At 36.6% G+C, this 22,503-nt stretch overlaps 1 protein-coding gene and 1 pseudogene across 3 annotated transcripts in view; both read right to left on the minus strand.

Annotated features, from left to right (window-relative positions):
* The window catches only part of ZNF280D (zinc finger protein 280D), a 335,873-nt gene that overhangs the window by 271,162 nt on the left and 42,208 nt on the right, over window positions 1-22,503 (minus strand). The window lies entirely within an intron of this gene.
* On the minus strand, window positions 13,618-14,536 carry LOC121041754 (60S ribosomal protein L21-like; annotated as a pseudogene).

Below are 22,503 nucleotides of genomic sequence, written 5' to 3' on the forward strand. Positions count from 1 at the left end.
CTCCTCCTCCTTCTTCTTCTTCTTCTTCTTCTTCTTCTTCTTCTTCTTCTTCTTCTTCCCCTCCTCCTCTTCTTCTCCTCCTTCTCCTTCTTCAACTAATTGAATTGAGTTTCTGTCCCCTGCATTCAAATAAGTATTGAGTAATAGTTATGCCCACATAGCATAATTCTATACCACTTCCATTACACAACACTGATGAAATCTTGGATTAAATGAAAACTGCTTTTTGTTAGTGTCCAAAAGCTCCAAACCAATACATTATACAACTAGAAGTCATCATGGGGCCTTAATCAGGGAAATAACAAAATAAAGATGGTGCTTTAGAAAAATCTGCCTGGCAAGGATATGTGGAAATAATCAGAACAACATATGCTCATACATGCATTCAGAAATATATACATTGATTTTCAATATATATCCAATCAATATATATTTCCTTAATTTCCCAAGATGCCAAGTGCTATTTCTTTATGTGTTAACATGACTGAAAAGAACTCTTATTAGCCATACCTTAATAATGCTTAGAAATTATTATACACTCTGCCTTTTATTATTTGGGATACTGAATCATAGATTTAAATCATTTATTTATCCCATAAGAAGATATTAGAAGTTGCTATGTGCAAGTTGCTGTTAAAGGCGCTAGGGATAAAAAGATGAATTAGACAATTTCTCTGCCTTCCAGGAATTCACATTCTGGTGAGAGAAGCGGAACTGTGAATACATAAATAGTGTAACAGTTGGCAGGACTGGAACTCTTCCTTCTGCTGGAGGTCTATTCTTCACAGGCATTATTAGCTGAGGGCTGAATGCATGGAGTACAGTAGGTGCACACAGCTCCATACAAGCAGCTCCTGAGTATTCCAGGCCAAGCAGCTCAGGGAATCATATAGCTCTGGGTTTTCTTGAATTTCAGGCACAACTCAGATTGCTTTGGTCTTTTTTAAGTAAAGACCTTTCTTGAAGGAAAAATAAAGTTAGGTATTCCCATGATTGTTGAATGTGGTCTTGACTCTTTACAAGGCCAGATATGGTATTTAGGAAGTTATTTCAGTTGATCCATACCGCAAATTGTAAAGAATTTAAATTTTAAAAAAAGTTTAATTGTCAAAAAAATTCTTGAGAGCAAAGAGAGGTGACCCACTAAATTTACATTTTCAATCATTATCAAGCCTGTGTTTATTTGGAGCCACTCCTTCCTTAAAGATGCAGAGTAGTTAGACTTTTAGAGTGGATTCTCTTACAAGAAATTCCTCCAGTGGAGACAGACCATAAGAGACTCTTAAATACAGAGAAAAAACTGAAGGTTGCCGGCAGGGTGTTGGGTGGGGGGAAGGGCTAAACGGGTGAGGGGCATTAAAGAGGACACTGGTTGGGATGAGCAGCATGGGTGCTATATGTAAGTGATGAATTACTAAATTCTATTCCTGGAAAATCTATCTATCTATCTATCTATCATCTATCTATCTATCTATCTATCTATCTATATCTATATATATATATATTCGTAGACAGATATATAAGAGGGGCACCTGAGTGACTCAGTTTGTTAAGCCTTGGACTTCAGCTCAGGTCATGATCTCACAGTTCGTGACTTCAAGGCCCATGTTGGGGCTCTGTGCTGACAGCTCAGAGCCTGGAGCCTGCTTCAGATTCTGTGTGTCTCTCTCTCTCTGTCCCTCCCCTACTCATTCTCTCTCTCTCTCAAAAAATAAATAAACATTAAAAAAAAAAAACTAAAAAAAAATAAAATCCTCCAGGCTATCTCATTTTCCTCAATTCCTCATTGGAATTTCACAATAACTTAACACAAAGTTGGAATTCACTTACAAATTCCTAGGAACTAGAAAACAAAAAGACACTGACAATTTATTTCACCTTTTTTTCTTATTCTAGTTCCTGTATCTTTCTGTGAGTGTTGTTTGCTTCAGTTGATGGTTGGTGTGCTTGAAGAGGAGAAAAAAATAAGTCTTCCATTCCTTTTCCCTTCCTATTTTAACTGGCTTTTTAATTCTTCATGTGGACTTTCAAACTAAATGTAGTCTAAAAAGGCCTAGTTTTTGGTTCCAAAGTAACTCTTAAAAGGGGAAAATATTTATTGTGTTAGATTTCTTATTAGAAAGGAGTTAGTGCCTGACTTCTACATTAAATGATTTGGGAACTTAAAAGCTCTTTAGAAATTACCTAATTCGTGTTGGGAAAACCAGATGGCTACATGCAAAAGAATGAAACTGGACCACCCTCTTACACCATACACAAAAATAAACCCAAAATGGATTAAAGACTTAACTATAAGACCTGAAACCATAAAACTCCTAGAAGAAAACACAGGCAGTAAGCTCTTTGACACTGGTCTTTGCAATATATTTTTGGATATGTCTCCTCAGGCAAGGGTAACAAAGCAAAAATAAACAAATGGAACTACATCAAACTAAAAAGCTTACGGACAGCAAAGGAAACCATCAACAAGATAGAAAGGCAACCTACTGAATGGGAGAAGATACTTGGAAACAATATATCCAATAAGGGGTTGATATCCAAAACATATAAAGAACTGATACAACTCAATCCCCCCAAAACCCAAATAATCTGATTAACACACAGGCAAAGGACCTGAACAGACACTTGTCCAAAGAAGACATATAGGTGACAAAGAGACACATGAAAATATGCTCAACATCACTCATCATCAGGGAAATGCAAATCAAACCACAATGAGCTATCACTTCACACCTGTCAGAATGGCTATTATAAAAAAGACAAGAAGTAAATGTTGGTGAGGATGTGGAGAAAAGGGAACGCTTATGCACTCTTAGTGGGAATGTAAAGTGGTGCAGCCACTGTGGAAAATAGTATGGGGGTTCCTCAAAATTAAAAATAGAATTACCATACAATCCAGCAATTCCATTTCTATGTATTTATCCAAAGAAGACAAAAACACTAATTCAAAAAGATATGGCCCCCTATGTTCTGAAGCACTATTTATAATAGCCAGGATATGGAAGGAAACTAAGTGTTCATTGACAGATTAATGGATAAAGAAGAACTGGTAATATATCTACAATGAAATATTACTCAGCCACAAAAATGAAGGAAATCTTACCCTTTGTGACAAGGCTGAACCTAGAGGATATTATGCTAAGTGAAATAAGTCAGATAAAGACAAATATCATATGATTTCATTTATATGAAACAAATAAACAAAACAAAACAATTAAAAATAAGTTAAATAAACAAATTAAAATAAATTAAAAATAAATTAAACAAAACAAAAAAAAGAAAACAAATAAAACAGAAATAGATTCACAGAGAGAACAAAATGGTATTTGCCAGAGGGGAAGAGTGTAGGGAGATGGGTGAAATAGGCAAAGGGGATTTAGAGGTATGAACCTCCAGTTATAAAGTAAATAAGTCAAAAGGATGTGTGTGAATTATATGGAATATAGTCAATAATATTACAACTTTGTATAGTGACAGATAGTAATCAGACCTAACCAAGTGATCACTTCAGAATGTAAAAAAATATAAAATCAATATACTATACACCTGAAACTAATATTATATGCCAATTATAATTCAATAAAAAATAATTTTAACTAAAAAAAAAGAAGTAGGTACATTGTCCAAATTCCTCATTCTACAAATATTCAGACAGGTTAGATTATTTGCTTAATTCGTAGACCTAATAAGTTGCACAGCCAAAACTAGAACCCTGATCTCAGCAAGGTTGTCAACACTGTTGGTTAAGTTCCCAACCCATTTCTCATAATAACTATTACAAATCTTCACCACTGTTTTCATGAATCTTCTACAACTACCTCCCCATCACTCTGGTCCTTACTTCACAGAAACTTACAAGCTATACAGCATGACTCCAGTTTCCAGTTTTAAACTTACTCATATCTCATCTCAAATGAATATTATCATTACTCCTCAAGGGAAAACCCTGCCATCTGTTATCTGTCTCACATTGAGTTCCATCTTTACTGAGATCCCATTTTGTCAAGTATTTCTTCTGATATATATGGGAATCCTTCCTCCATTAATTGCTTTTTAGCACATAAATATGTTCAAGGACTTGCATTTATAATGATGTTATGTCCCATTCCAGAACATTCTTTCTTTCCTTTCAATCTTAACCAAGCTCATTTTAAGAAACTGTTCTGACACTGTTCCTACCTACATTCTCACCACTTATTTACTCATTCAACTGAAAGGGTTTGGGAAAAGGCCGTATATGCCTTTCAAAGACATTTCAATTCCCTCCTTTTAACCACCTTATTCCCATCTTAACATTGGGTTTGTAAGTTTTTCTCTTTCCCTTCATGCATTACTTGATTACTGATGCTTCCCAGCATTCTGTTCCCAGCACCCTTTCTTTCTCCACTTTGAACTTTCTCTGGACAAGTCCTACTTATATCCATGGCTCAGCTCTGACACACAAATTTGTATAATCTAAAAAAATTATTGTCTTAAGTTTTCAATGTTGACCAAAATTATTTTTATTGTATTATTCACTTACTTAAATAAGTATAAATTCTTTATGCTTTTAGTTCCTAACAAGTTTACAAGCAAAATCTTTATAAAATACACTCAAATAAAACTAAAAATCTAAAAAAACTCATACAATGAAATAAACATTAATTTATTAGGATTGTTATGCTTTTTTTCCTTGAAACCAATTTGCCAATTCAGAATGTGAATGTGGAAGTGGCTGCTAATAACATAGATTCTTTTTAATTTAAATAGATCTGTGTACCATGTGATGATTCAGTTCTCCCACCACTTTTCTCTATTCATACTACTATGAAACCTTCATTCATATGAGCAAGCACACAATGATATCACTTCATCTTCACTTGACCTGATTGCATCAGTTACATAGTAAGCCTGGCTCTGTGATACTTGGCACCAGCAAGATTATAAACATTAATACAAATAAAGACACTGAAGTAAGTTGGCAATACTATTAATAAAGTGGTCATCCGAGTGATCCAGATTATTATTGAAATAAAAGCATGAATAGAAGCATTAGGATAAAAATCAATTCATCAAATACATTAATCCCTGAAAATACATTTGATGGATTCCAGGCTCCTGGAACCCCCAATTTTGTGAATCCCATATCTGGGTCTGTAGCCCAAAACCCTCTCCTGAGCCTCTGCCCTGTATTTGCAACTGCCTACTAAAAATTTCTCTACCTACGTGACCTAACCTCAGATACAGCATGTCCAAACTGAACTTGTTATCATTCCCCACGCACACACCCACCTTAACCTGTGTTCCCAATCTTAGTTAATGACATCATCATCTAGCTTGTTACTTAAGCCAAAAACTTAAGTCTCATACTAGATTCCCTCCTCTGCCTTACCTCCTACGTCCAATTCTTGTAGATAGTACTTCCTAAACTTCCTTCAAATCAATGGCCATTTTTCCTTTGACCCAGAAACCCTATTCAAAAATATTCCAAGGAAATAATCAAGATATTAATAAAGCAACAAATAAACAAAGAGGAAAGATGTTCACCTCACTATTATACTTAGTAAAAAAAACTAATGAAGAAATAATAAAGAAAATTAGCATGACAATTTAAGAGTAGGGGAAAGGTTAAGCTAAATATGGTATATGTTATATTTATTCAGAAATAACATAAAATTCTAGTTCTTGGCAAAAACCTATCAAATTTCTTTTTATTTTTTTTTTATTTTTTTTTCAACGTTTATTTATTTTTGGGACAGAGAGAGACAGAGCATGAACGGGGGAGGGGCAGAGAGAGAGGGAGACACAGAATTGGAAACAGGCTCCAGGCTCTGAGCCATCAGCGCAGAGCCCGACACGGGGCTTGAACTCACGGACCGCGAGATCGTGACCTGGCTGAAGTCGGACGCTTAACCGACTGCGCCACCCAGGCGCCCCTCAAATTTCTTTTTAAATGCCCAGTGCAAAATATGTTTAAAATGCTAGTTAAATTAAAACAAAATTTTTTTACATCCGTGAATGACTTATCAAGAATGCAAGAAAGAGCCTCCAAAGCTAAAAAAAAGGTATAAGAAGAGGATCATAACTCCAAAGAGATATGAAATCTGAAGCCAGCTCCTGTCTTGGGTATCTGTCAGTCTTTGGTGGCCTAGAGTTTTAGTTTTAAAAGGCATTGGGCATGGCAGACAAGAGACAATGTAGGCCCGTGAAGGCAGGATATTATACTGGACTTTGCAAATAACAAAGAATCCCAAAGACCCATATCCTCAGTGAGTAAACTAGAAAATAATCTATCCTACGGAGAAAGATGTTAAGGAAAATTGTCTCACTCCTGGCCATAAATCAAGGCAAAAGATAAGTCATTCTTGATAATTCAAGACTTCAAGTCCACCCTGAAGTGGGTTTAATGATAGGATTTACAAAATCTGAATGGTCCCAAAAACACAAACAGAAATTTTCATTCAAATTAGTCCTAGTCTTAGTCCAGACATTGAGCAGAAAATAAAACGAATCTCTCAAGAAATTTAACTTTAATTTAGGCCTCAAAAAAAAATCCCACCAATAAAATTTCAAGGAACATAAATCCACACTTTGACATAATGAGACACGAAGAATAAATTATTGTGAACAAAGTCAGCATAAAAAATTTCAGAATGAGACTCACAAAAACTTCAGTTTAGGAAGTTATATATAATTTTAACATAAAAAGCTATATATACAAGGTATATATCTATATTGATATAGAATACAAGGTAAACATGTTTAATATACTTAAAGAAATAAAAGAACATAAAGCCAAAGAATGAGTTTATAAAAAATCAGCTGAGTTATAAAAGAACCAATAAGAACTTTTAGAAATGCAAAAATACAATTATTGAAATTTTTTTAAAAACCCACCCAAGGATGTGGATTAAATAGCAGACTAGATGGAACTGAAGAAATAATTAGTAAATTGAAAGCTATATCTGAAGGAACTACTCAGAATACAACACACACAAAAAAACAATGAAATAGAATGTATTTAATAAGTATGAACAAATAGCACAGAGAAGGTCTAACAAATATATACTTATAATAGTGAAAGGTAAATGAAATAATGAAGGAAAGTTAATAATATTTCCAAAATGATCAAATACATAAATTTTTATATTCAAAAAGCCTTATATATTGCAAACACAGTTAAAAATTTTTCACAGAAATCTAGACATAAACCACCACCAGAAAACAGCTAATGTTGGACTCAGTGATGAAAGACTAAGAGTTTTTCCTTTAAGATCAGGAACAAGACAAGAATGCTCACTTTCACCAGTGTGACTGAACACTTTACTAGAAGTCCTAACCAAAACAATTAGGCAACAACAACAAAAAAAGGCATACAAAGTAGAAAGAAATAAAACTATTCCTATTAACAAACAACATGATCCTTTACATAGGAAATCCCCTCAACAATCCATACAAGAAGGGTGCCTGGGTGGCTCAGTAAGTTGAGTGTCCAGCTCTTGTTCTCACCTCAGGTCTTGATCTGAGGGCCATGAGTTCAAGCCCTACATTGGGTTCCACGCTGGTCTTGGAACGTACTTTAAAAAAATCCATAAAAGAACTAATAGAACTAGTAAACTAATTCAACAAGTTACAGGGTATAAGATTAACACTCAAAAATCAGTTGTGTTGCAGGGCACCTGCGTGGTTCAGCTGGTTGAGCGACCAACTCTTAATTTCAACTCAGGTCATTCTCTCACAGTTCATGAATTCAAACTCCACGTTGGGCTTTGTGTGACAGTGCAGAGCCTGATTGGGATTCTCTGTCTCCCTCTCTCTCAGCCCCTCCCCTGCTTGCTCTATCTCTCTCTCTCAAAATAAATAAATAAACATTAATAAAAATCAGTTGTGTTGCTATATAACAGCAGTAAACAATCCAAAAAGAAAATTAAGAAAACAATTCCATTTATAATAGCATCCAAAAAATAAAAGTAGCTCAGAATACATATAACCAAGGAGATTAAAGACTTACATACTGATAAATATAAAAAACTGCTTTAAGAAATTAAAGAGCTAACTAAATAAACGGAAAGATACTCCGTGTTCATGGATTGGAAAACAATATTGTTATATAGCAATACTACCCAAAGGGATGTACAGACTCATTGAAATTCCAAAGGCCTTTTTTGCAACAACAGAAAAGCCAATCCTCAAATTCATGTGGAACTACAAGAGGCTCTGAATAGCCAAAACAATCTTGAAAAAGAAGAACAAAGATGGAGGCCTCATTCTTCCTGGTTACAAACTTACAAAAAAGTTATAGTAATCAAAGCAAGGCTGTACTGGCATGAGAATAAACCGATAGACCGACCGAACAAAATTGAGAGGGTAAAAATACACTTATATATCTATGAACAACTGATTTTCAACAAGTGTGCCAACACTATTCAATGGAGAAAGAACAGTTTTTTTCAATGAATGGTAGTAGGACAAATGGATTTCTAGATATAAAAGAATGAAGTTGTGCTCCTATCTCACAGCACATAGAAAAATTAAGTCAAAATGGATCAAAGACCTAAATGTAAGTACTAAAACTATAAAGCTCTTTGAAGAAAACATAGAGGTAAATCTTCATGTACTCAGACAATAGATTCTTAGATGTGCCATTAAAAGTATGAGCAACCTGGGTGCCTGGGTGGCGCAGTCGGTTAAGCATCTGACTTCAGCCAGGTCACGATCTTGCGGTCCGTGAGTTCGAGCCCCACGTCAGGCTCTGGGCTGATGGCTCAGAGCCTGGAGCCTGTTTCCGATTCTGTGTCTCCCTCTCTCTCTCTGCCCCTCCCCCATTCATGCTCTGTCTCTCTCTGTCCCAAAATAAATAAAAAACGTTGAAAAAAATTAAAAAAAATAAAATAAAATAAAAGTATGAGCAACAGAAGAAAAAATAGATAAACTTTACTTCATCAAAATTAAAAATTTTTGTACATCAAAGAGCATTATTAAGTAAAAAGATAACCTCAGAATGGAAAATATTTGAAACTTATATCTGACAAGAATATAGTGTCTCGAATACACAAGAACTCTTACAACTCAAAAACAAAAAGACAAACAACCCAATTTAAAGGTGCACAAAGGACTTCAATAGACATTTCTGTTAAAAAGAATATACAAATGGTAGACAAGCACATGAAAAAATGCTCTATATCATTAGTCACTAGGGAAAACCACTTCATACCCACTAGAATAATAATAAAACAAAAACAGAAAATAACAAGTGTTGATGACAATGTAGAAAATTGGAATTCTTATATATTGCTAGTGATAATGTAAAATAGTGCAGTCACTCTGGAAATACTTTGGCAGTTCCTACAAAAGTTAAACATATAATTACCATATGACTCAGCAATTCCAGCCTGACGTATATATCCAAAAGAATTGAAAACAGGGACTCAAACAGATACTTGTATGCTGATGCTGATATTCATTACATCATTATTCACAAAAGTTGAAAGGTGGAAACAATCCAACTGTCCATCAACAGATGAATGGATAAACAAATATGGTATATATATTATAAATGAAGTACTGATACATGCTACAATATTGTTGAACTTCAAAAATATTATGCCAAGTGGAAGAACCCAGACACAAAATGCCATATAGTGCATGATCTCATTTTTATGAAATATATATAATAGGTAAAGTCATAGAGACAAAAAGTAGTTTGGTGGTTCCAGAGCTAGAAGGAGGGAGAAATGGGGAGCAACTGCTTAATGGGTGCCAGGTTTTCTTTTGGTGTGATGAAATGTTTTCAAATTAGATAAAGGCGGTGGTTACACAACATTGTGAATACACTAAATGCCATTGAATTTTACACTCTAAAATCTTTAATTTTATACTATGGGTTTCACTTCAATTTAAAAAAAGACATAAACTCATACATACTCATATAGAAATAGAGAAAGCAAAATGTGACAAAATGGTAACAGTTTGTGAATCTAAATAAAAGATGTATGGATGTTTGTTGAATTATTCTTTCAATTTTTATGTAGGAGTCTCTTCTCAAAATAAAATATTGGGAAAACTGATACAAAAAATAACTTCAAAATACAGAAAGCTAAAATTGACAAAATAACAAAGAGAAATTGGCAAATCCACCAAAGTGAGAGATTTTAATAAACTCACTTAATAATGAGAGAGTAAGTAGATCAGAAAATTAGTAAGGATAAAGAATATTTGAGGGGCACCTGGGTGGCTCAGTCAGCTGAGTGTCTGACTCTGGATTTCGGCTCAGGTCATGATCCCATAGTCATGAGCCTGAACTTCCCATTGGGCTCCATGCTGAGCCTGAAGCCTGCTTAAGATTCTCTCTCTGGCACAAAAACAGACACATAGACCAATGGAATAGAATAGAAACCCCAGAACTAGACCCACAAACGTATGGCCAACTCATCTTTGACAAAGCAGGAAAGAACATCCAATGGACAAAAGACAGTCTCTTTAACAAATGGTGCTGGGAGAACTGGAGAGCAACATGCAGAAGGTTGAAACTAGACCACTTTCTCACACCATTCACAAAAATAAACTCAAAATGGATAAAGGACCTGAATGTGAGACAGGAAACCATCAAAACCTTAGAGGAGAAAGCAGGAAAAGACCTCTCTGACCTCAGCCGTAGCAATCTCTTACTCGACACATCCCCAAAGGCAAGGGAATTAAAAGCAAAAGTGAATTACTGGGACCTTATGAAGATAAAAAGCTCTGCACAGCAAAGGAAACAACCAACAAAACTAAAAGGCAACCAACGGAATGGGAAAAGATATTTGCAAATGACATATCGGACAAAGGGCTAGTCTCCAAAATCTATAAAGAGCTCACCAAACTCCACACCCGAAAAGCAAATAACCCAGTGAAGAAATGGGCAGAAAACATGAATAGACACTTCTCTAAAGAAGACATCCGGATGGCCAACAGGCACATGAAAAGATGTTCAGCGTCGCTCCTTATCAGGGAAATACAAATCAAAACCACACTCAGGTATCACCTCACGCCAGTCAGAGTGGCCAAAATGAACAAATCAGGAGACTCTAGATGCTGGAGAGGAAGTGGAGAAACGGGAACCCTCTTGCACTGTTGGTGGGAATGCAAATTGGTGCAGCCGCTCTGGAAAGCAGTGTGGAGGTTCCTCAGAAAATTAAAAATAGACCTACCCTATGACCCAGCAATAGCACTGCTAGGAATTTATCCAAGGGACACAGGAGTACTGATGCATAGGGGCACTTGTACCCCAATGTTCATAGCAGCACTCTCAACAATAGCCAAATTATGGAAAGAGCCTAAATGTCCATCAACTGATGAATGGATAAAGAAATTGTGGTTTATATACACAATGGAATACTACGTGGCAATGAGAAAAAATGAAATATGGCCTTTTGTAGCAATGTGGATGGAACTGGAGAGTGTGATGCTAAGTGAAATAAGCCATACAGAGAAAGACAGATACCATATGGTTTCACTCTTATGTGGATCCTGAGAAACTTAACAGGAACCCATGGGGGAGGGGAAGGAAAAAAAAAAAAAAGAGGTTAGAGTGGGAGAGAGCCAAAGCATAAGAGACTGTTGAGAACTGAGAGCAAACTGAGGGTTGATGGGGGGTGGGAGGGAGGAGAGGGTGGGTGATGGGTATTGAGGAGGGCACCTTTTGGGATGAGCATTGGGTGTTGTATGGAAACCAATTTGACAATAAATTTCATATATAAATAAAAAAAAAAGATTCTCTCTCTTTCTCTCTCTCTCTCTCTCTCTCTCTCTCTCTCTCTCTGTCTCCCTCTGTCTCTCTCCCCATCTTGTGCACTCCCGCTAAAAAATATTTTAAAAATAATATTTGAACAAGTTTGATTTAATACACATCTAAAAAATTGCATCCAGCATCTGCAAAAATATAACTTTTTTAATATATAAGGAGTATTTATGAAAATTGACTATGTATTAGGAGATAAAGCAAGTCTCAACAAATTTTGATGAATTAGTATCATACTGACTACATCCTGACTACAGTGCTAATTATCATAAATAAATAACAAAAAAATATTTTTAAAAATCTACATTTAAAAATTTCAAAATGTTTCTAAAGTATTCATGGAATAAAGAAGAATATAGTGAAAGAAAAAATGGAACTAAATGATAATGAAAAACAGTATACATCAAAACTTGCAGTACTAGAGGAAATATATGGCCATATCTTAGAAAAAAGAAAAACTGAAAATTAATGACATAAGCTGAAAACATTAAAACATATAAAGTGCAACAGAAAAAAGATATTCAAAGTGAGAAAATAATATAAATTAGTGAAATAGAAAACAAATATACACAAAAGAGTATCAACAAAGGAAACACAAATAAAATTGTCAAACCTCTGGCAATACTGATCAGAAGAAAGAGAAACACAAGTGAAAGTATTATAAATTTAAGGGAAAATAACTGCAGATGCAGCATAAATTAAAAACATAAGAATATTAAGAAAGACTTTTCTTAGTAAATTTGAGTGAAGTGGAAAGTTTTTAGAAAACAGACTCAAGAAAAAAACATAAAAACATAAGTGATCTTATAACCAATACAGAAATTCATTATCTTGAATATCTTTAATCTTTTCACAGACACAGACACACACACACACACCACCACCACCACCACCACCACACATTACACTGAATCAAGACCAAATGGTTTTACCAGCAAGTTCTATTGAGAAGAGTTAATTTCAATTTTAACCAAGCTTTTCCAGAGAATACAAACAAAATAAGCACTCTTCAACTAAATTATAATAATAGAATATTTTTTATACCATATTCAAGCAAGGGTATTACAAGAAAGAAAATTTCAGATCAATCTCATTCATGAACATAGATGTGACAATCATAAATAAAGTATTAGCAACCCAGGGGCCTTGTGGCTCTGTCAGTAGAGCATGAGATTCTTGATCTCAGGGTTGTGAGTTTGAACCCTGTGTTGGGTGTGTTGGGAGATTACTTAAAAATTAAATCTTAAAATAAGTAAATAATAAAGTATAATAAAATAAATAAATAATAATAAAGTATCTAGAATCTTTTCCCCCGCTGTGGGAACATATATAAGGGATTTTATTCTATCATCCCAAACTAGAATTTCTCTCCTCTGATTCCAAACACTTTCATTCCTTAAAATACCTTTATCAGGTAAGGTTCACTTAGACACTCAAGATGAACAAAGGACAATCAGAAATTCACCAACTTTAGAAAGTGTAGGTATTTTCAGGCAAAGGAACTGGGGCAAGAAAGAGCAGTCCCAATAAACAAATTTTTCCTAATAGCTAGAGCACCATATAGAAGAAACAGTAACAGGAAATGATAGGGAAAACGGTTTTGTAGGAACCAGACACAGTGCTTTAAACAATCTATTTTTAAGTAATAGGTTTCAAAGGCAAGTTCTTTATCCTTAAAACACAGCTATTTAAGACAGGATACAATTACAAGTACTCCACTTTCCCTGAGCTTAAATACAATGCAACAGATAAGCTTTCGTGTATTTTTAAAACTGTTTTCTCTTAGTGATTTACAGGGACTATTTTCAAACTACTGTAAATATTTTATAAGTAATATCTGTCAGCTCCTAACCAATTGAGTATATTCTGTTGTATACAATAAACCACCTCACATCTTTCAGCAAGAAAAAAAACCACCAAATTTAAATAAAGACATCACCCGAGGGGCACTTGGGTGGCTCAGTCCGTTAAGCATCCGACTTCGGCTCAGGTCATGATCTCATAGTATGTGAGTTAGCGCCCCACATGCGGCTCTGTGCTGACAGCTCAGAGTCTGGAGCCTGCTTCGTATTCTGTCTCCCTCTCTCTCTGCCCCTCTCCCACTCATGCTCGCTCTCTCTCTCTCTCTCAATCTCTCAAAAATAAACTTAACAAAAATTAAAAAAAAAAAGACATCACCCAATGAATTAGGACACAATTAAAGTTTGCTTTAAATATTTCGAGGGAGAGGACACCACATGGCTACTCAATTAAGAGAAACATTTTTACAGTCTTGAGGTCTTTTATTTTTTTACATTTATCATGCTGTGAATTCATATGGGTTCCAGCAGCTCAGGCTCCTTTCCATTGGTTCTCACAAAGTGTGCTTCTCGGGCGGGGCAGCCTAGCACTTTAGTGGAACCTCAGTACCTTTCTCCTTGGCGTCCTTCTTTTTTTTGATCATTTTCCTTCACACCCTTCAGGAAGCTATCGCGACTCTTTGAGTGCTTAATATGCTCAATACATACGTTAATTTTCTTAGCAAGAATCTGGCCGTTAACTTGTTTACAACGATGCCAACAGCATGCTGGGTAACTGTTTTGCCATGGTAACATTTGTGGAGCATTCCTTTTTGAACAGTGCCCAATTCTTTGATGTCCACGATATCACCTTTCTTATAGATTCGCATGGATGTGGCCAAAGGAACAACTCCATGTTTTCTAAAAGGCCTAGAGAACATATAGCGAATACCTCTCCTCTTTCCCTTTGTGTTCGTCATTTTGGCGAATTACTGGAAGTTGGTGGTTCCCGCGAAAAGACCGAATTTTTTTTTTTTACATTTATTTATTTATTTTTATTTTTTTTTAACGTTTATTTATTTTTGGGACAGAGAGAGACAGAGCATGAACGGGGGAGGGGCAGAGAGAGAGGGAGACACAGAATCGGAAACAGGCTCCAGGCTCCAAGCCATCAGCCCAGAGCCTGACGCGGGGCTCGAACTCACGGACCGCGAGATCGTGACCTGGCTGAAGTCGGACGCTTAACCGACTGCGCCACCCAGGCGCCCCATACATTTATTTATTTTTAAGAGACAGAGAGAGACAGAGCACAAGTGGGAGAGGGGCAAAGAGAGAAGGAGACAGAGAATCTGAAGCAGGCTCCAAGCTCTCAGCCGTCAGCACAGAGCCCGATGCAGGGCTCAAACCCACAAACCGTGAGATCATGACCTGAGCTGAAGTCCGACGTCCAACCGACTAAGCCACCCAGGCGCCCCAGAATCTCTCTTTTTTTTTTAAGAGCAAATCATCACAAATAAGTCAGCTCTCCAGTCAAACAGCCTTGATTTGTAGTTGTTTGCTGATTTCCATGGTGTAAATACTACAATCTTGGCTAATTTCAAGCTGCCAGAAAGACTTCACTAAATTCAAAACTGGGGGGAGATGTTAGCAATTTTCACAAATTGCTATGAGCTGGCTCCTGTATACCATTTACATGACTCACATACCAAGACATTGAACACCAATGGATAAAAATAACCAGGCTGGAATAATTTGCTATCCAAAATTTTTAAAAGACATTGAATCCCTACCTTGTACCACAAACAAAAATCAATTCCAGATGGATTATGGACTAAAATATGAAATGCAAACTTTAACATTTTTAGAATATAGGAGAGTATCTTTCTGAACTTGGAGTCAGAAATTATTTCTATAAGACATAAAATCACTGACAATAATGGGATTTATGTTTTATTATTAAAATTATGAAATTCTGTTCATCAAAATATACAGGCAAGAGAGTAGAAAAACTCACTACTAAGTGAACTGTGAAAGTTCTCATTTGTAGAAGATGATTTCCCCATACAAGTACAATTGGATACCACTGTCTTCCGCTTCCCTAGGGTCCTTGCCCTAGCAACTCTTCTTATGTTTTGTAACTTAAGTCTCTCTCTCTCTCTCTCTCTCTTTCTCTACTGGCTTTTTTCCAAAACACTGCCCTATCTCTCTTCTTCACGACCCATTTTTTTGAAAGATTAATATACATTTACCTTGTCCACTTCTCAACTCTTTTTTTTTAAATGTTTATTTTTGAGAGAGAGAGAGAGAGAGAGAGAGAGAAAACACAAGTGGGGACAGGGGCAGAGAGAGGGAGAAAGAGAATCCGAAGCATGCTTCAGGCTCTGAGCTGTCAGCACAGAGTCCACCGTGGGGCTCCAACCTGAAAACCTCGAGATCGTGACCTGAGCCAAAGTTGGGGATGCTTAACCAACTCAGCCACTCAGGCGCCGCTCAACCCAATTCTTTAAAAAAATTTTCTTTTAATGTTTTCATTTCATTTTTGAGAGAGACAGACAGATGCAAGTGGGGGGAGGGACAGAGAGAGAGGGAGACACAGAATTCAAAGCAGACTCCAGGCTTTAGGCTCTGAGCTGTCAGCAGAGAACCCAATGCGGGGCTCGAACTCATGGACGGTGAGATCATGACCTGAGCAGAAGTCGGATGCCCAACCAACTGAGCCACCCAGGAGCCCCAGAATCCAATTCTTAATTAAGCATTTCCTTCTCATTTCCAGTACAGTCTGATTTCTTGGTTGACGCAACTCTAAGGTGACTTGATATTGTGAAATTCCATGAATGCTTTTCAGTGTTCAACTAACTGGCCACTCCTCAGAAGCATTCAATAATGTTGGCTACTCCCTTCTTGAAATCAGTTCCTTCCTTTGCTTCTGCAACAATACTCATCCTTATTTCTCACTCCTTCCTCTAAATATCCTCTATAGGTCTTCCACTCTTTTTGCTTCTTCCTACCTCCTACCAAATTTAACTAGCTTTTAAAAATATATAAAAAGGAATATATAATCATTAAAACAATTCTAGAACATTTTTTTTTCCAAGGTTTATTTATTTTTGGGACAGAGAGAGACAGAGCATGAACGGGGGAGGGGCAGAGAGAGAGGGAGACACAGAATCGGAAACAGGCTCCAGGCTCTGAGCATCAGCCCAAAGCCCGACGCGGGGCTCGAACTCACGGACCGCCAGATCGTGACCTGGCTGAAGTCGGACGCTTAACCGACTGTGCCACCCAGGCGCCCCCAGAATATTTAGGAAAATATAAAGGAGAGAATTAAAACAGTCAGTAATCCTAACAGCCAAAGATTATTATTTTTAACATTTTGATTAGTATATATTACTAGACTTTTTCTCAGAATATACATTTATTTTCACAAAATGGTTAACTACCATACATAATTGTCCTTTTATCACTTAATATAATGTACATTCTTTCATATCAGTATAGATTAATATTGCTACTTTAATTACCAATAGCCAATATTCATTGAGATTTTACTGAGGGTACTGTGGTAAGCTCTATATATATTTAACCTTCACACTACAACCTTATAAGATAGAAGTTATATTATTATCCTTATTTTACAGATGAAAAAACTACGGCTTTGACAATTTCAGTAAATAGTCCATGGTCTAATAGTGGAGTAGCCCTAGTAAGAGTTACCCAAGATTTGAAACCAAGTTGTGTTTAACTTCAGAGTTGGAACTCTTTTCATTATCTATAGTGTTTTATAAGTCAGAGTAATTTCATTTGTAAGTAATGGAACTCCCAAAAAGGGAAATTAAACAGATAAAAAGTCTTGAATTAGATAGTTTTAAAGCGAGTATACCACTCAACAACGCAAAGCTTTGAGTTGGCACTTCTATGATTCTCATAGCTTTCCCTCAGAGTCATAAGATAGCTACACAGCTGCAAGCACCGCATTCTTATATCCTCACATGAAATATCCAAAGACAGGAACAAATGGACAGGGTTTCCTCCTCATGTATGTATTTTTATCAGGATGAAAAACCTTCCCAAAAGCTCCAAGAAGAATAACCTTAGTGTCTCATTGACCAGAAATAACTCATTTGTTGACCTCTAAACCAAACACATAGGTATTGGATTACCACTGTCATCACAATTCACTCCTCAGACCACGCCCACCTTCCCTGAGCATATTACCTCAATACCTAAAAAAAAATGGTAATCCTGTTAACAAGAGAGAAGAGGAAAGTGATGACCATTAGGTTGGCAACAACTACGAGGTCAATAGCCATTTAAAAGTTTATGTATGCACCATGACTTAATTAAGAAATCCCATGAGTTTTGTTTTTTAATTCCAAGTAGTCTCCACACTCTGCACAGAGCCCAACGAGGGGCTGAATCCCACAGCTGTGAGATCATGATCTGAGCTGAGCCCTCCAGGTGCCCCAAGAAATCCCATGTTGAAGGATATTTATGTTGTTACTAATTTAATACCATTATAAAGAAAGCTGCAATGAACATATTTGTAGCTTTCTCATGCTTTTTAATTTTTCCTTAAGAGAAATTCCTAGAAGTAGAATTTTTGTATCAAAGCAAATATTCTAAGGTATATTATACATACATTACCAAATTATTCTTCAAAATATTTTTTTTCAACGTTTATTTATTTTTGGGACAGGGAGAGACAGAGCATGAACGGGGGAGGGTCAGAGAGAGAGGGAGACAGAGAATCGGAAACAGGCTCCAGGCTCTGAGCCATCAGCCCAGAGGCTGACGCGGGGCTCGAACTTACGGACCGCAAGATCGTGACCTGGCTGAAGTCGGACGCTTAACCGACTGCGCCACCCAGGCGCCCCCTATTCTTCAAAATATTTAAGCAAATACATGCTCTCCCCAGGAGAGTTTGAGAGCACCCATTTCTTCACATTCTCAAAAACATTAATTAGCTTTAAATATTTGAAAATGTAATTTGAAATTATATAACTTTTTCTATTAAAACTTAGCTTTTATTTTTCTTAATTTTTTCAAATGTTTTTACTGATTTTTGAGACAGAGAGAGACAGAGCATGAGCAGGGGAGGGGCAGAGAGAGGGGGAGACACAGATCTGAAGCAGCCCGGGCTCTGAGCTGTCAGAACAGAGCCCGATGCGGGGCTTGAACTCATGGAGTATGAGATCATGACCTGAGCTGAAGTTGGACACTCAACCGACTGAGCCACCCAGGTGCCCCAAAACTTAGTTTTAACTACAAGAGACTCATTTTAGACCTGAAGACACCTTCAGATTGAAAGTGAGGGATGGAGAACTATCTATCATACTACTGAAAGTCAAAAGAAAGCTAGAGTAGCCATACTCATATCAGACAAACTAGACTTTAAATTAAAGGCTGTAACAAGATATGAAGCAGGGCATTATATAACAATTACAGGGTCTATCCATCAGAAAGAGCTAACGATTATAAATGTCTAAGTGCCGAATATAGGAGCCCCCAAATATATAAAACAATTAATCACAAACATAAGCAACCTTATTGATAAGAATGTAATAATTGCAGGGGACTTTAATACCCCACTTACAACAATGGATAGATCATCTAGACACAGACTGAATAAATAAACAAGGGCCCTGAATGGTACATTGGATCAGATGGATTTGACAGATATATTTAGAACTCTGCATCCCAAAGCAACAGAATATACTTTCTTCTCAAGTGCACATGGAACATTCCCCAAGATACATCACATACTGGGTCACAAAACAGCCCTTCATAAGTATACAAGAATTGAGATCATACCATGTACACTTTCAAACCGCAATGCTATGAAACTTGAAATCGACCACAGGAAAAAGTCTGGAAAACCTCTAGAAGCATGGAGGTTAAAGAACACCCTACTAAAGAATGAATGGGTCAACCAGGCAATTAGAGAAGAAATTAAAAAATATATGGAAACAAATGAAAATGAAAATACAACAATCCAAACACTTTGGGATGCAGCAAAGGCAGTCCTGAGAAGAAAATGCATTGCAATCCAGGCCTATCTCAAGAAACAAGAAAAATCCCAAATACAAAATCTAACAGCACACCTAAAGGAACTAGACACAGAACAGCAAATAAACCCCAAACCAAGCAGAACAAGAGAAATAATAAAGACCAGAGCAGAAATAAACAATATAGAATCTAAAAAACTGTAGAGCAGATCAATGAAACCACGAGTTGGTTTTTTGAAAAAATAAACAAAATTGATACACCTCTAGCCAGGCTTCTCAAAAAGAAAAGGGAGATGACCCAAATAGAGAAAATCATGAGTGGAAATGGAATTATTACAACCAATCCCTCAGAAATACAAGCAATTATCAGGGAATACTATGAAAAATTATATTCCAACAAACTGGACAACCTGGAAGAAACGGATAAATTCCTAAGCACCCACCCACTTCCAAAACTGAAACAGGAAGAAATAGAAAGCGTCAACAGACCCATAACCAGTGAAGAAATTGAATCAGTTATCAAAAATCTCCCAACAAATAAGAGTCCGGGACCAGATGGCTTCCCAGGGGAATTCTACCAGACATATAAGCAGAGATAATACCTATCTTTCTCAAGCTGTTCCAAAAAATAGAAAACTTCCAGACTCACTTTATGAAGCCAGCATTACTTTGACTCCCAAACCAGACAGACCCAGCAAAAAAAGAAAACTACAGGCCAATATCCCTAATTAATATGGATGCAAAAATTCTCAACAAGATACTAGCAAATCAAATTCAACAGCATATAAAAAGAATTATTCACCATGATCAAGTGGGATTCATTCCTGGGATGCAGGGCTGGTTAAACATTCACAAATCAATCAATGTGATACATCATATTAATAAAAGAAAAGATAAGAACCATACGATCCTGTCAATCGATGCAGGAAAAGCATTTTACAAAATTCAGCATCCTTAACAAAAACCCTCAAGAAAGTCAGGATAGAAGGAACATATTTAAGATCATAAAAGCCATTTATGAAAAGCCCACAGCTAATATCATCCACAATGGGGGAAAAGTGAGAGCTTTCCCCCTGATCAAGAACACCACAGAGATGTCCACTCTCACCGCTGTTGTTTAACATAGTGTTGGAAGTGCTAGCATCAGCAATCAGACAACAAAAGGAAATCAAAGGCATCAAAATTGGCAAAGATGAAGTCAAGCTTTCACTTTTTGCAGATGACATGATATTATACATGGAAAATCCAAAAGACTCCACCAAAAGTCTGCTAGAACTGATACATGAATTCAGCAAAGTCACAGGATACAAAATCAATGTACAGAAATCAGTTGCATTCTTATACGCTAATAATGAAGCAAAAGAAAGACATATAAAGAAACTGATCCCATTCACAACTGCACCAAGAAGCATAAAATACCTAGGAATAAACCTAACCAAAGATGTAAAATATCTCTATGCTGAAAACTATAGAAAGTTTATGAAGGAAATTGAAGAAGATACAAAGAAATGGAAAAACATTCTGTGTTCATGGATTGGAAGAATAAATATTGTTAGAATGTCAATACTACCCAAAGCAATCTACACATTCAGTGCAATCCCAATCAAAATTGTACCAGCATTCTTCTTGAAGCCACAACAAGCAATCCGAAAATTTGTAGGAACCACAAAACACCCCGAATAGCCAAAGTATATTGAAGAAGAAGACCAAAGCGGGAGGCATCACAATCCCAGACTTTAGCCTCTACTACAAAGCTGTAATCATCAAGACAGCATGCTATTGGCACAAAAACAGACACACAGACCATGGAATAAAATAGAGACTCCAGAATTGGACCCACAAAATATGGCCAACTAGTCTTTGACGAAGCAGGAAAGAATATCCAGTGGAAAAAAGAGAGTCTCTTTAACGAATGGTGCTGGGAGAACTGGACAGCAACATGAAGAAGGATGAAACTGACCACTTTCTTACACCATTCACAAAAATAAACTCAAAATGGATAAAGGACCTGAATGTGAGACAGGAAACCATCAAAACCCTAGAGGAGAAAGCAGGAAAAAAACTACTCTAACCTCAGCCACAGCAATTTCTTACTCGACACATCTTCAAATGCAAGGGAATTAAAAGCAAAAATGAACTATTGGGACCTTATGAAGATAAAAAGCTTCTGCACTGCAAAGGAAACAATCAACAAAACTAAAAGGCAACCAATGGAATGGGAAAAGATATTTGCAAATGACATTCAGACAAAGGGCTAGTATCCAAAATCTATAAAGAGCTCACCAAACTCCACACCTGAAAAACAAATAATCCAGTGAAGAAATGGGCAGAAAACATGAATAGACACTTCTCTAAAGAAGATATCTAGATGGCCAACAGGCACATGAATAGATGCTCAACATCGCTCCTCATCAGGGAACTACAAAGCAAACCTCATGCCAGTCAGAGTGGCTAAAATGAACAAATCAGGAGACTATAGATGCTGGAGAGGATGTGGAAAAACAGGAACCCTCTTGCACTGTTGGTGGGGATGCAAACTGGTGCAGCCGCTCTAGAAAACAGTGTGGAGGTTTCTCAAAAAATTAAAAATAGATCTACCCTATGACCCAACAGTAGCACTGCTAGGAATTTACCCAAGGGATACAGGAATACTGATGCATAGGAGCACTTGAAACCCAATGTTTATAGCAGCACTTTCAACTATAGCCAAATTATGGAAAGAGCCTAAATGTCCATCAACTGATGAATGGATAAAGAAATTGTGGTTTATATACACAATGGAATACTACTTGGCAATGGGAAAGAATGAAATATGGCCTTTTGTAGCAACATGGATGAAACTGGAGAGTGTGATGCTAAGTGAAATAAGTCTTACAGAGAAAGACAGATACCATATGTTTTCACTCTTATGTGGATCTTGAGAAACTTAACAGAAGACCATGGGGGAGGGGAAGGGAAAAAA

Source organism: Herpailurus yagouaroundi, unplaced genomic scaffold (genome assembly GCF_014898765.1).
Source record: "Herpailurus yagouaroundi ecotype Mexico unplaced genomic scaffold, PumYag 184, whole genome shotgun sequence".
Classification (NCBI taxonomy): Eukaryota; Metazoa; Chordata; class Mammalia; order Carnivora; family Felidae; genus Herpailurus; species Herpailurus yagouaroundi.